This window comes from Protopterus annectens, chromosome 10.part0 (assembly GCF_019279795.1).
Source record: "Protopterus annectens isolate FY-2018-M chromosome 10.part0, PAN1.0, whole genome shotgun sequence".
In the NCBI taxonomy this organism is placed as follows: domain Eukaryota; kingdom Metazoa; phylum Chordata; order Ceratodontiformes; family Protopteridae; genus Protopterus; species Protopterus annectens.
Genome location: NC_056744.1, coordinates 447,451,069 through 447,466,344, shown reverse-complemented (window position 1 = coordinate 447,466,344; position 15,276 = coordinate 447,451,069).

Below are 15,276 nucleotides of genomic sequence, written 5' to 3'. Positions count from 1 at the left end.
ATATATATATATATATATATATATATATATATATATATATATATATATATATATATATATATATATATATATATATATATATATATATATATATATATATATATATATATATATATATATATGTGTGTGTGTGATATATACATATATACACCACACACACACACACACACACACACACACACACACACACACACATAGACACGCAAGCTATATCGGTAGGTAGGTGTGTGTGTGTGTGTGTGTGTGTGTGTGTGTTTGTGTGCCCTTTGTTTCAGGTCTTTCTTTTCTGTACGGTTATATTTTTTTATGTTTATAGCAAACAATTCTTTCTATCCACACAGTGAGTGAAGCTAACAACATTTTGAGCACTTTCTACAAGAAATGATGAGCAAAATGTGCTATCCAGTTCAAACAATCCATAAATTATACAAATGTATGAGGGCAACTTGTGGAAAGTATCCCATAATGTCTAGATCAGTGGTGCACAACCTTTATATGGGGAAGACCACTACACGAATTCTTAATGCATCTGCGGGCCACCTCAAAACATAGTAAGTCGTTATGAGTTAACAATAGGTACAGGTGACTGGCATTTTTACTTAAGACAGCGGTCATGAAAATGCCTGTTTTCTACATTAACTTTGCATTTAAACAACAAAGAATAGTTACTTCCACAGAAAAAAATAGAGGTGTGTGCAACTGCAGTCAATTAGGTAAATAAGTACATGCTGGAAAGTTTGCTGGACTGGAGTAAGGCATAGAATTTTTTTCACTTTTTTAAAAAAATGTGTTTACTCTCTGGGGCCAGATGGTGTTGCATCAAGGGCCGGATTTGGCCCTGGGGCCGGACGTTGTGCCCCACTGGTCTAGATAGTCTGAAATTAGACAAGAGCATTGGAAACTTTTATTGGAATCTGTATAGGTTTAGTTAGCTGATGAGTTCAGAAATTATGACTTTACTTCAGGAAGTCCTTTGTGGCAGGGTGCAGCTGAGTTCCTCTTTCTGAAAGTCTCATCTTGTCAAGCTCCTAGACCATAGCATACCCACACTGGCACAGAGGAGTACATTCCACCTCATGCTGGATTACTGCTTGATGAAAATCTGCATGCAGGGATAAATTCTCTTCCTTACCCTTGTGATTCAAATACCTCAGGTTTCATTTGTGTACACATCCTAGTGTTACCTACCAACTGTATCACACTCCTGACCTCAATTTTATTTATTCTTAACATCTATATTGTAACCCTCCTTACTCATGTCTTAGCTAACGTCTGCTTGTCACATATATTGCACATGAAGTGTTTGTATACAAAATGGTTTATACTTGGAATTTACTATCATGTATAATGTCACCACAGAAAAATACTGGTTTTATTTTTGTACAACATCACTACAGAATAATTACCTTTGTAAATAATTTGTTTTGTCATGAATAGCTTAAATATACCTACTGGAGCTTTTCTTCCTGACCCTCCTGGGCTATTACCAGTCAAACTTTCCCAGTCAACAAAGACAAATAAACCATATAAACAAAATAAATAAATAAATGAATGTTCTCTAGCTTTGTCGCTTGTCTAGTCAGGATAAAACAGATAAGTGTCTGTGGGTTCTGTTCAAGCAACTTTATTTTGTACAAACACATCAAGCTTAATCACTTTAACTTAGATAAACTTATAAACAAACTAGCTATTACACTCATACTTGCTCGCTCTCTGGCTGCACTCACAAAATGGCACTGAAGCTAGCACATGCTGGCATTTATATGCATTTAACGACCTTACAATGCTTCTTAAAGGTACGACATACACACACTATTCAACAAGCTCTTTCTTGCTGCTCATGCAAGGAGTACCTCAATGCTAATTCAGTTCACTGAGATAAACCTTAAAGGGGTCTCTGTAAGTAAAAACCTTCATAAGAGCTTTCTTATTGCTTAGGATAAGAAGCATATTAATCTGACTTTCACAAGTGCTTGCTCTGCAACCTGGCCACAAGGAGGCAGCATCCTTAGAAGCATGCACTCCAGCTAAGGATTGTAAGATGGAATCAGTGGAAGGCAGTTGGGGCAGGAGCTGGCAGAAGGTCCTTTGAATAATCTTCGTCAGGAACATGAGAATCATGAGTTCTCATTGGGGCTGATGGCATACTTTTCAAATACTGCTCATCTTCTTAGTTCAAGAAATCTGGACAAAGCTATAAATAGTGTATGGGGGGGGGGGGTAAAGGCCTAAAAATAGGGACTATTTTTAAACATTGCTCTTACAACCCTAGAAAGTTGATAGAATAACAGGTTTTGAATTACCATGAATTTTATATAGAATATAACATCTAAACCTCACTCATTATTTTTTGACTTGTCCTAATGATTTGCCAATGATTTGCCAGAAAACCATAATTCTTGGAGAAAAAGACGTAATATATGAGGCAAAAACCTAGACATTCTGCAAAAATATGGACAGTTGAGACCTATGACTGTTCTTCAGGGTGTGAGCTGTGGTCCTACCTATCACTTCTAGATGGTAGTGAGAAAAATGAAAAAGGTGCTCTTTTGGTACATAATATTGGGTATACTGTACCAAAACAACACCTTATACATAATATTGGGTATAATACCTGGGGGTTGAGCACCCACCCCAGCATTTGTGCATACAGATAGATAAATGTCTTAAATAAACTGGAGCTTTAAGTCCACTGCTTTGTCTCCATGCTTGAGTTTGGATCCAGGTGTCTAAGTCTCTCATATCTCCAAAGCTGAAGACTAGCAGGAAGGGATAGAAATTACTTACATAGGGTTCTTCTGTACCTACCAAGTCCTTAGTGACTGCAGAAGCTACATTTGCAGAAACAATATGGTGCAGTTTGGAAATTGCCCAAACCATCAAGGAAACATGCAGAGGGTATTGTTTGATATCATTGTTTGGCTTAGGCCCTATGCTGGCCTCCCCCACAACATTAATGATCGCATCCCTGTGCACTAGAGATCCTCTGCCTACATAGAAGCATATGATCCCTCCCTCTCTCCACCTGAATCCAAGGAGACCCATGTGCTTGTCTCTAAGATGAACAGGGATAATAACATTTTTTTGCCTTTAATGATACTCCTACAAATGACCTTTCCTCAGGGGAACCCTCCATCTCATCAAGTCTTTGAGAGGTTAGTTAATGGCTCCTCTCCTTTCTCTCAAGAAAAACAAATCAATGAATATCTAAGGAAGAAGATGAATAAGGCTATATATTCCATTAAGTTGGGGGAGTCACTATAGATGGAAGTAGCATGTTAAAGGCGCAGTTCATGTCAATAAATCAACAACACTGTCATTGACTGTTAATCCTCCAGTACCAATCAGCTGAAACAATTTTTGGTGAGCTTTAGAGTAAGGCATTTGTTGCATGAGGAAAGTCCTCATTATACTTTACACTCTTGTTAATAGGTTCAGAGGAAGTTACTAGGCTAGTGGCCCTAGAGTCCTTACAAGCCTAGCTATGTTAATCCTGAGTTGCCTCAACTGTCCTTGACTTAATGGATGTAATTTGCTGAGTGAGTCTATGATAAACACTAGATACCCATGTCCATGAGTGACATGGGTGCCAACCCCAGGGTGAATTTGTGGTCTCCCATCCATTTGTTCAGGTTACACTTGAATAGGGTCAGTCAGAAGCCCTGCTTCATGTGAATTGGAAGTTTATTCCAGAGCAGCAGCAATTTCTCGGAGATATATCTGTTTCTCCAGCATGTTTTGTTAATGTTATAGGCTAGGTTAAGATCTCTAGAGTAACTGACTCTTGTGCCATTTGATATGTGGATGTGCAGCATATCCATCAGGGCAGGGTCACCTCTCAGCAGCCTATATGATACAGAGTACAGTGATAGGGCTTTCAGTCTAACCATATAAGTCATGGTTTGTAGGCCCTGTATTTTCTTGGTGAGAAACCTTTCTGGTCTCTCCAGCTGCTGCAGGTGTCTGGTGAGGTACATGCATAAGGGAGTATTGCACTCTATTAATGGTACCACTGTGGAAACTTGGTGGTGGAAGTTCAAATTGCTATCTACCTGTGTTCCCTGATCTCAAACCACTGGGTGTGAACTTGGGGGGGGGGGGGCACTGTCAATATTGTAATTAGTAGGGAATTCCGGTTTGCCAAAGGGGATAATAATGCACTTTTTTCCACTTAGTTTTAGACCATGGCTTTGGCACCCCCTCCCATAATATGTTACTATCATTGGTGAAACTCAATGATTGTACCTAATTTGCAATCATCAGCAAACTTGGTAAGCTAAAGGCCATGTACTTTAGGCTGGACTTCCGAGAAATAGATTTCAAACAGTAAAGAACCTAGCACAGATCCTTCTCGAATGCCACTGGTGGTGGTTCTACTGATAGAGGTGGAGTCACCAGCTTCGACAGTATGTGTTCTGTCGGTGAGCCAATTGACTACCTATCTAGTGATGTAAGGATAAATCCCCAGTTGGGAGAGTTTCTCAATGATAACTGAGTGGAGAGATTGTGTCAAAAGTCTTGGGTAGGTCACGGCAGGCAGTATGCACTGTCTTATCTTCATCCAGGGCTTTGGTGACTTTCTCAGAGAAGTCTACTAGGTTTAATAAGCATGATATACTATTAACAAAGCCAAACTGGGTTGGGTTTAGAGTTTGAAGGTTGCCTATGTCCTTGATGATAAGGTCTATGATGACTCTTCCCATAGCCTTGCAGATGAGGCTGGTTAGATTTATGGGTCTATAGTTCCCAGGGTCGGTTGTTGGTCTCCCTTTGTGCAAGTAGATTACTGTTGCTGTTCTCCACTGCGCTGGAATAAAGCCAGTTCTCAGGCTATGGTTAAAGAGAACACCACGTCAGTCGACTAGGTCTTGTTTTAGACTACTTAATATGCAACCTGGGATGTAATATGATTCAACTGATGCCAGGACTTTGGCCTTACAGAGCACAGATATGACCTGATCTCTACAGCAGATACTAGTTAGAGGACTGGTGTCAGGTATGCTTTGGGATATGGCTGGTGGGGATAGTGGGTGATCTTTGCATCAAATCTGTCAGCTACCATGTCAGCAATTTCCTCCAGTATAGTATGAGTTGCACCATCTGTGACATCCCCTCTCTGGGCCTGTAATCAAGAAGCCTGAATCCTCACCACTGATACTGTAGAGGGATGTTCACTTGGAACAAAAATAGATACACACAGTATTTCCAGATGCAACTCTCTACATCAAGCACCATTTCCCTTAAGAGCACACAGGGAACACACTAAGTCCAGGGTCTGGGTTTCTCTCTCTCTCTCTCTATCTCCAGGTACCCAGCAAGACTCCCCACTGGCACAGCTATACAGTTGAGTCCTCAGCCGAGTGTTCAAGCTAAGTCTTCCACCACACTCTCTGCAAAACCAATGCTTTGTGTCCCTGTTCCAAGCAGCTGACATACACACACTCTTGGAGATTTGATTTGGGCGCGCATACACACACACACACACACACACACACACACACACACACACACACACACACACACACACACACACACACACACACAGACACACACACACACAGACACACACACACACACACACACACACACACACACACACACACACACACACACACACACACACACACACACACACACACACACACACACACACAGACAGACACACACACACACACACACACACACACACACACACACACACACACACACACACACACACACACACACACACACACACACACACACACACACACACACACACAAATACACACACACACACCTGGGAAAGGCTGGCACAGATTTTCTAGCTATGTCCCCTTCTGCCCAGACTACAAGGTAGTCACTGCCACCAGACACTCCAAAGCCAGCTACTCTACGGCTTATACAAGGGTGCCCAATTATACTGAGTGAAATTAATATTAATACAAATGGTAGTTTGACCAACAGCAAGGTTTCCCTGAGCAGCCAGAGTTGTCACCAAATAAATATATAAGTACTCTCAGAGATTAAAATGTTCTCTGAAAGACCAGCCACAATGAAAAGTTTAAATATATTTAAAAATAAATAATAAAACATGAAAATACTAAATATCTATTTACAATAAACACCAGAGTTTCATGTCACAGGAAATATTAAAATAACACAGATGAATAGATTCTCACAGATACAGAAAAACAATGCTTAACTAATCTCACTATATTTTCCCAACTGATCTAAAGAATCACTATTCCCTGGTCAATAACTAGAGAAAGGCAAGATGAAGTAGGTGAGGGGTCCTTCTTTGTCAGGTTCCAAGAACAGAGTGCCCTGAGACTTCAGTTTCACCCAGTATTAAAACATTATTTTTACTGATGGATTGCAGAATGACATCATATACATCTGGCCATATGACTTTTGGGTCCCATACTACTCCTTTGGCTAGAAGCTGCCAAGATTTAGCACATATATGTTTTACAGTACATAGTTCAAGCTTTGCTGAAGTTTATTGCAGCATTGGAAAGCTGTAAAACAATTTAGCACTTTTGATCTTCCTATAGAGACTAACAAACCATACTTCTTGCAGACATTGCATCTTTATGGCCTATGCCCAGTAATTTAATTTCAGAACATTTTTCAAAGTTAGCTGTAGCTGGACTGTGATTAACCTTTTCTTTTCCAGTATCCTTTGTTACAATATATACATTTCTACAGTTACAATAATACATGTATATTTCTTTTTCTGTCCAGCAGGGCACACTGTTGGTACATTTTTAACACAAGCAGCTTTACAAATACATTTTTCAGCACATGCATCTGTAAAACTCAGTTTGATATACAAAAGACATATAATTCTTTGAATAATTCCAGCTAGCTGTGCTGGCATATGTTACACATCCACTGCCCTACTTCTCCTGGCATAGCTGGCAATACCTCACATCATCACATCTCTCCCACTTTGAAGACTCAAGCTAGTTTCTCAAGTGACCCTGGAGAAACATTGCTTGAGAGAAATGAGCCTGTCTGGGAATGCATTTGGAATGCCTGATTACAGGCTGGGGTCCACACTACCCAGTCTGACCTGTTTGTCTTCATCAGGTCTGTGAGAGGAGTAGCCTTTGTACTATAATTGGGAAACATTTTCTATAGTACCCCACTGTCCCCAAGAATGTTCTCACCTGCCTTTTGGTAACAGGGACAGGGACAGGGCATGACTGAATGACTTCCACTTTGGCAGGCTCTGGCCTGATCTTACCACTTCCAACTGTATGTCCCAGGTAGGATAACTCTCCCATACCCACCTGACACTTACTGGGCTTAATGGTCAGCCTTGCTCTTTGCAGTCTGCCCACGACCTTCATGACTTGCTGAAGGTGCTCATGCCAGGAATGCCTGTAAATGGCAATATCATACAGGTAAGCAAGGGCATAACCTCCTGCACCTGCTAGGATACAATATACCAGCTTCTAGAAGGTCACTGGGGCATTTTTCTTCCAAAAGGGCATCCTTGTGAACTTGTATAATCTGAAAGTAGTCACAAAGGCTGACCTCTCTTTAGCAGTGGGAGTCAAGGGCAACTGCCAGTAGCCCTTGGTCAGAACAATAGTGGTCAGATACTTAGCCCCACCTAGCTGCTCTAAGGCTTCATCTGTCCTAGGCATGGGGTAAACTTCTGACTCTGTGTGACTATTTAATTTTCTGTATTCTACACAGAACCTGGTGGTGCCATCTTTCTTTGGTACTAGCACCACTGGGGAGTGCCAGGGACTGCTGGACTCCTGGATTTCCCCCAGTTCCAAAACTTCCTGTATCTCCTCCTTCAAAGTTTGTCTGATTCATTCAGGCACCCTGTAATGAGCCTGCTTGATAGTCCTTTGGGGTCCTGTATCCATATGATGTTGCGGCAGGTGGGTGCACCAAGGTTTCCCAGTGAACATGCCCTCAAATTCTTGTAACACTGCTCAGATTTCTTAAACCTGGGTAGGGGATAGCAGCCAGGATGTTGCTATCCCTTCTACTGAGGTGTCACTCTGAGCCTCACTGAGGAGGTCAGTCATCAGATCCCCCTCAGCCTCCTCCTGCCATCCACTGCAAATACTCAGCACCAGTACCTCCCTACTATGGCAAGCTTTCATCATGTTAACATGGTACAATTTGTGCCCATGCCTCCTGCATTGCAATTCTACCATGTAATTAACATCGCTGACCTTCCTTACCACTTTGAAGGGTCCATCACAAGCTGCCTACAGCTTATTCTGTCTGACAGGAATGAGAACCATAACCTGCTGTCCACAGCATACTCTCAGGCTCAAGCATTTCTGTCATGGGAGCATATGATCATAGGAAGGTACTAGGCTACTGGCCTTGAGGCCCTTATATGTCTAGCTGAGAGTTTAGCCCATGTTTAGCAAGTCAGCATGCAAAGCCCCTGTCCAGCAGAGACACAGGTAGAATCCCAGGGGTGTATTTTCTGTTTCCCATCCAGTTATCCAGGTTGTGTTTAAAAAGGGATAATTGTATTCCACAGATTGGGGAGTCTCTGAGACACAAATCTGTCCCCTCAACAAGTCCTACTGATGTCACAGACCAGGTTAAGGCCACGCATATGGATTACTTGAGTGGAGATCAACTGTGGATATACAGCAGTCCCATCAAGGTAGGGTCTGAGATTGCTTTGTATGCCAGACAGAGGTCACCTCTGAGGAGTCTGTATGAAACTGAGTAGAAGGACAAGGCTTTTAACCTATCTGTGCAGGGTAGATCTTTGAGGTCCTGGATTCTCCTGGTGAGGAACCTCTGTGGTCTCTCCAGCTGCTGCATGTGCTTTGTGAGGTACATGCCAAAGGGGGCATTGTACTCAATAATTGGCCTTATAAGGGAAGAATACAGGGATGTTATGACCTCCTTGTCCCTAGATGAGATACCCTTACTTATGAGGTGGGCTGTGTAGCAAGCTTTTTGTACAATGGAAGCAGCATGGTGGTCAAAAGTCAGGTTGCTATCAACCAGGATGCCCAAATCCCTCACAACTGATTGCATGCTTAGAACATTGTTATTAATGTGATAATATGTGGGGACATCACTCTCCCCAAAGGGGATGATGATGCATTTTTTGGCATTCAGCTTGAGGCCATGTTTCTGCCACCATTTATTTGTTTGGGTGAGAACCTCTTGGAGGACGTTCACATCACTTGGGGAATTGATGACTGCACCTAGCTTGCAGTCATCTTCAAAGTTGGTCAGCCATAACCCACTGGTTTTGGTCTGCACCTCAGAGAAGTATATCTCGAATAACAGAGGCCCCAAGACCAATCCCTGGGGTACCCCGCTTGTTATGGGTCGACTGCTTGAGGTGACTTCCCTGTTTTGATTAGGTGGGTTCTATCTGTGAGCCAGTTTGCTACCCATCTGGTAACATGGATTGATGCCTAGTTGAGAGAGTTTATCTATTATGCCTGAGTGGGGAATAGTGTTGAAGGCTTTGGCCAGGTCAAGTTAGGCGGTGTGCACTGTCTTCCCCTCACCATGGCTTTAGTGACTGTGTTAAAGAAGTCAACCAGATTTAACAGACATGACCTCCCCTTGACAAAGACAAATTGTGTGAGGTTGATAGTTTGGAGGTTGCCAATGTCCCTGTTAATGAGGTCCAGGATAATCAGTTCCATGGCCTTGCAGATCAGACCAGTTAGGTTGATGGGTCTATAATTTCCCAGATTGGTGGATGCTCCACCTTTTTGCAAAGGGATGACAGCAGCTATCCTCAACTCGGCTGGGACAAAGCTGGTACTCAGGATATGGTTGAATAGAGTGCCTAATGGTGCTGCAAGTTCATGCCTGAGTTCATGTAGGATGCAGCCTGGGATGTTCTGCTGTTGGGCTCCTGCCGGGTTCCAGTTGCCCATGAACTCCCTAAGCCTTGTCCTGCAATTTAGGATGTATGCCACAACAGACTCCTTGTGGCATTCACATTCACTGTCCCACTCATCATGAATCGAATCTAAAAGCCCATTCACCCTGTGGTCATACAGTAACTCAAATAATGAAAAACCTGTGGGTTCCTGGGGTACTTCTCTGTATGCAAATAGCAGATGGGGCAAATAGTTGCACTACTCTTTCTTAAACTGGTCTACAAATGCCCGTAGCATGGTCTTTAGTGTAGAGTTTAACCTCTTCACAAGACCATTAGTCTGGGGATAGTGGGGGTGGTCTTTATGTGCTTCACACCTACAGTGCTTCCACAAACAAGTCAGCAGGTCTGACTTGAAATGTGCACCTCTGTCAGTCAGTACTTCAACAGGGAAACCTACCCTGCTGAAAATCTTTAACAAAGCATTTGCCACCTTCTCTGCCTCAATGGAGGACAGAGCCATCACCTCAGGGTATCTAGTAGCATAATCTACTACCACCAGGATATACTTTTTCCTTGTGGAGTTTGGGGTGCTTAGAGGCCCCACAATATCCATAGCTACCCTCTGAAATGGCTCCTCAATCACAGGCAAAGGCATCAAAGGAGCTTTGAACTTGTCTCCTGACTTGCCTACTTTTTGGCACTGCTCACAGGTCCTGCAGTACCTGTTACATCCCCTGCAATCCCAGGCCAGTAAAAGTTCTGTATAATACATCTCTTGGTATGCTTTATGCCCATATGACCTGCAAAAGGAATGTCATGGGCTATGGCTAGAAGTCCCAAACAGTAGGGTCTAGGCACTACCAACTGCTGTATTTTCCACACCCTCTAGCCCTCCCTCAGGGGTCCACTCTCTATACAGTAACCCTTTGTTCCAGTATACAGACTACCCTTTTCCTTGAGAATCAGGTGCCTCCCTAACTACCTCCCTCAAGCCTCTCACTGTAGGGTCTGAGAGTTGAGCCTGTCTCATCTCTGTCTTTGTAACTCTTCCCAGTTCCCCTTCCACAGGAAGTCTGGTATCCTCTGACAGTGGTGCCTCACTGTCAGCCTGGGTACTACCACTCACCTCTGTCCTTGCAGTCACTCTGTCCAAGGGTACAATAGTACCTACCAGCAGCTGTGGCTCACCTTCAGGCTTGCTGCTACAGGGAAGCTCACTCCCTGAAATAGCCGCCTCACCAGTCATGGCTTCAGGTGTAAGATCTGTCTGGGTCTCCCCCAGACTACCAGACCCACATGCCTATCTCCAAGCCTGACTGAGTGTAACTGCATGCACACAAGGTACTGCATTATCAAAATCATTCCCTATCAAGACATCTGTAGGGATATCCTCAAACTCACCTACTTCCCTTTCCACCCTCCCAGTCAAGGTGAACCCTGGGCAAAGGCATTTGGAATGGGGTCCCTCCTAAAGGTCTGACGGGAGTGGACTGCCCAAGCAAGTAGTGCTCCACTTTAACCACTGTAGCTTCACAATGGTTATGTCTCAGGCTGTGCCTCTCTTAGTAGTGGCGTGTTTTCCATCCACTAAGATAGAATATAATCTCTGATGATAGTTTGGTACCCCTGTTGTCTCCAAACAATTTTCTACTGGCATACTATTGATCTGTTGCTGACTCCCCCATTGTTTGTTCCCTACCTTGCCTTTATGGACATCTATATGATACATGGCCCCACTGGTTACCTTTAAAACATTTAACCCTTGATCCTGATTGTTTACCTGAACTAGTGGCTTTTTCTGTTACTGATGGACTCTGTTGGGGTGGTTTAGGCTGTCCCCATGGGTTCCCTAATATTCATGTGCAGCACTGTGTATCCCCATCCTGTGCAATGATGCCCTGCTTGCTAAGTAGAGATCCCCTTTTTCCCCAGCTCATCTGCAGAGTTGCACTCGTGGTCTGCCAACCAGATTCTCATGTTCTCAGGCAAAGTGCTAAGGGCTTGTTCCCTCACCAAAAGGTCTGCCAGGCCTTTGGAAAGTGGTCAACTGACACCCATTCACCCTCCTATGAAAATAAGTGCTTAACTCCGCAATATAGTCATACGGATCCCCTTCAGCTGATTGACCTTCCAAAATGCCGGACATCATATGGCCGAGACCATATGTCCCATATTTCAGAGTGTTGAACAGTGTGAATGGAGACTGCTGCACATTGCAGAATGGTAAATTTGCTGTTTTCCTCAATGTGGTGCAATCTCAAAAGTGGTATATTTAATTAGCAGCTTGCCCCCTGCAAAAAAACAAAAACAAAAAAAACAGTTTTTATTTTTTTTAATTTAGTTTCTACTTTCTGAAATGTTGGTCATATGGTCTCACCCATATAACGTTTGGCATTTCGGAAGGACAATCAACTGAAGTAGATTCAATCACACACACTTTCATCTGCCCTGTGTCTATGCTCACAAAACTTTTTTCTGTAAGCTTCAGCTGTTAACTTAAAACATTCCAGTAAACATTGCTTTACTTTATCATAGTGTAAACAATCAATATCAGACAATTTGAAAACAGCAGCTACAGCTTTACCGTGGAGTAAAGGTGTCAAGAACAGTACCCAGAGCCGTTGGTCAACATTATACTATTTAGATACCCTTTCAAATATATGAATAAAACTATCAAAAAATATCAGTCTCTGTAAACTGTGGAAGAATTTACTGACCTTTATTGCTTCTGGGGTTTGGTTATTCCCTTCCCCATTACCTTCATGACCCTGTTGAAGAGATAGCATCTCCTTCTCACGTTGACACTGCTTTTCATTTTCTTTATCCTCTAAACACCACAGTCTCTCTGCTGATTTTACTTCACCCTCCAAATGCTGCAGCCTCTCTACCTATTCTAATTCCAAATGTTTAGCTTCCAGTTCAAGTTTGGCCTGCAGTCCAAGTCTATTTACCTCCAGATGGATTTTTAAGTCTTCTGGGGAAAAGGTGAACTGTCCGGTATCTGAGGGCTGTACATGCCCATCACCAAACTAGTTGTCCTCCTGGTTGCTGATCTGAGTTGTGACTAAGGCTGAAATCATTTCCTCTTTTGTCAGGTTGGCATACACCAGTCCTTTGGCTTCACATACCTTGGCCAATTGGTTCTTTGTCAACTTGCCATAATCTTGTCCTGACATATTTGCCTGCTTTCCCTGACTAAAATAAACTAACAAAAAAAAATAAAACTGTTGTGCAAATGAAACTATGTATGCTCACCTTCTGGCTGCTGAGAATACACACATTTTTAGTGACAACTGCTTACAGGCTACAGAAGTTCAATTAATATCCCCACCACTGCTCACTAATATGTGACATCCCGTCTTGGCCAGTAATCAAGGAGCTTGAATCCTCACCACTGACACTGTAGAGGGATATTCACTTGGAACAAAGGTATATACATACACATTATTTCCAGATGCAGATCTCTGCATCAAGCACAATTTCCCTTAAGAGCACACAGGGGACATGCTAAGTCTGAGGTCTGGGTTTCTCTCTCTCTCTCCAGGCCCCCAGTAAGACTCCCCACTTTCACAGGTATAGAGTTGAGTCCTCAGCCCAGTGTCCAAGCCATGTCCTCCACCACTCTCTATGTGAAATGAATGCTTTGTGTCCCTGCTCCAAGCAGATGACACACACACACTCTTGGACATTTGATTTGCACACACACACACACACACACACACACACACACACACACACACACACACACACACACACACACACACACACACACACACTCACACCTGGGAAAGGCTGGCATAAATTTACTAGCTACACACACACACACACACACACACACACACACACACACACACACTCACACCTGGGAAAGGCTGGCATAAATTTACTAGCTATGCCCTCTATGCCCCTTCTGCCCAGACTATAAGGTAGTTACTGCCACCAGATACTCCAAAGCCAGCTACTCTAAGACTCTTACAAGGGTACCCAATTATACTGAGTGAAATTGATATTAATACAAATGGTAGTTTGACCAACAGCAAGGCTTCCAGAAGCGGCCAGAGCTGTCACCAAATATATATAAGTACTCTCAGAGGTTAAAATATTCTCTAAAAGACCACTCACAATGAACGGTTTAAATATATTCAATAATAAATAAGAAAAGAATATGAAAATACTAAATATATATTTACAATAAACACCAGAGTTTCAATCACAGGAAATATTAAAATAACACAGATGAACAGATTCACACAGATACAGAAAAACAGTACTTAACTAAGCTCACTATATTTTCCCAGCTGATCTAAAGAATTGCTATTCTCTAGTCACTTAATAGAGCAAGGCAAGATGAAATAGGTGAGGGTCCTTCTTTGTTAGATTCCAAGAAACAAAGTGCTCTGAGACTTCAGTCTCACCAAGTATTAAAACCTCATGTTTAGTGCTGGATTACAGAATGACATCACATACATCTGGTCATATGACTTCTGGGTCCCATTCTACTCCTTTGGCTAGAAGCTGCCAGGATTTAGCACGTATGTTTTACAATACATTATTTTGAACTTTGCTAATGTTCATTGCAGCATCTGGAAGCTGTAAAACAATTGTAACACTTCTGCTCTTCCTACAGAGACTAACAACCCATACTTCTTACAGACATTGCATCTCTGGCTTCATTCAAAACCATGAGATAACATCTTTATGGCCTAGGCCCAGTAATTTAATTTCAGAACATTTTTCAAAGGTAGCTGCTTCTGGACTGTGATTAACCTCTTCTCTTCCTGTATCCTTTGTTACAATATATACATTTCAACAGTTACAATAATACATGCATATTTCTTTTTCTGTCTAGCAGGGCACACTGTTGGTACATTTTTAACACAATCAGCTTCACAAATACATTTTCAACACACACATCTGTACAAATCAGTTTGATATACAAATTACATATATTTACAAAATTCCAGCTAGACACTGGTGTATATGTTATTATGTGTAGTGGCTTCAATTTGCATAACAGTGTGTGCACATGGTTTACGTTTGGGAGGTCTCTGATCTTTTGGTAGTCTTCTAGTGAGTACCTCTGTGTATGTGGGTTTATGTGTCATGATGTCATTTTGTGTGAGAGTTGACGTGTGTGTGCCGACAACCTGTTTGATGCCTGGTTTGTTGTTACATGAGAGAATTGATTCCATTTTCACAATATAACTACATCTCTCACATAGGCTATTTGTTTTAGGAGTAAGTTGTGGTTACTACATTGCCTCAGGATGCCCGTGTCAGTCAGGCTGGCCAGTGAAATTATAGGAAATTGTCCATCCATTATAGCAGGATTTTACTGTATGTACTATTGGGGAAGGGAGTGGGCTAGTCTGATCAGTTTTTGTGCTAGGACTAACAAAGGTGCTTGTTCTATTAAAGGCTATAGATGATAAGTGTGGCAACACTGCTCA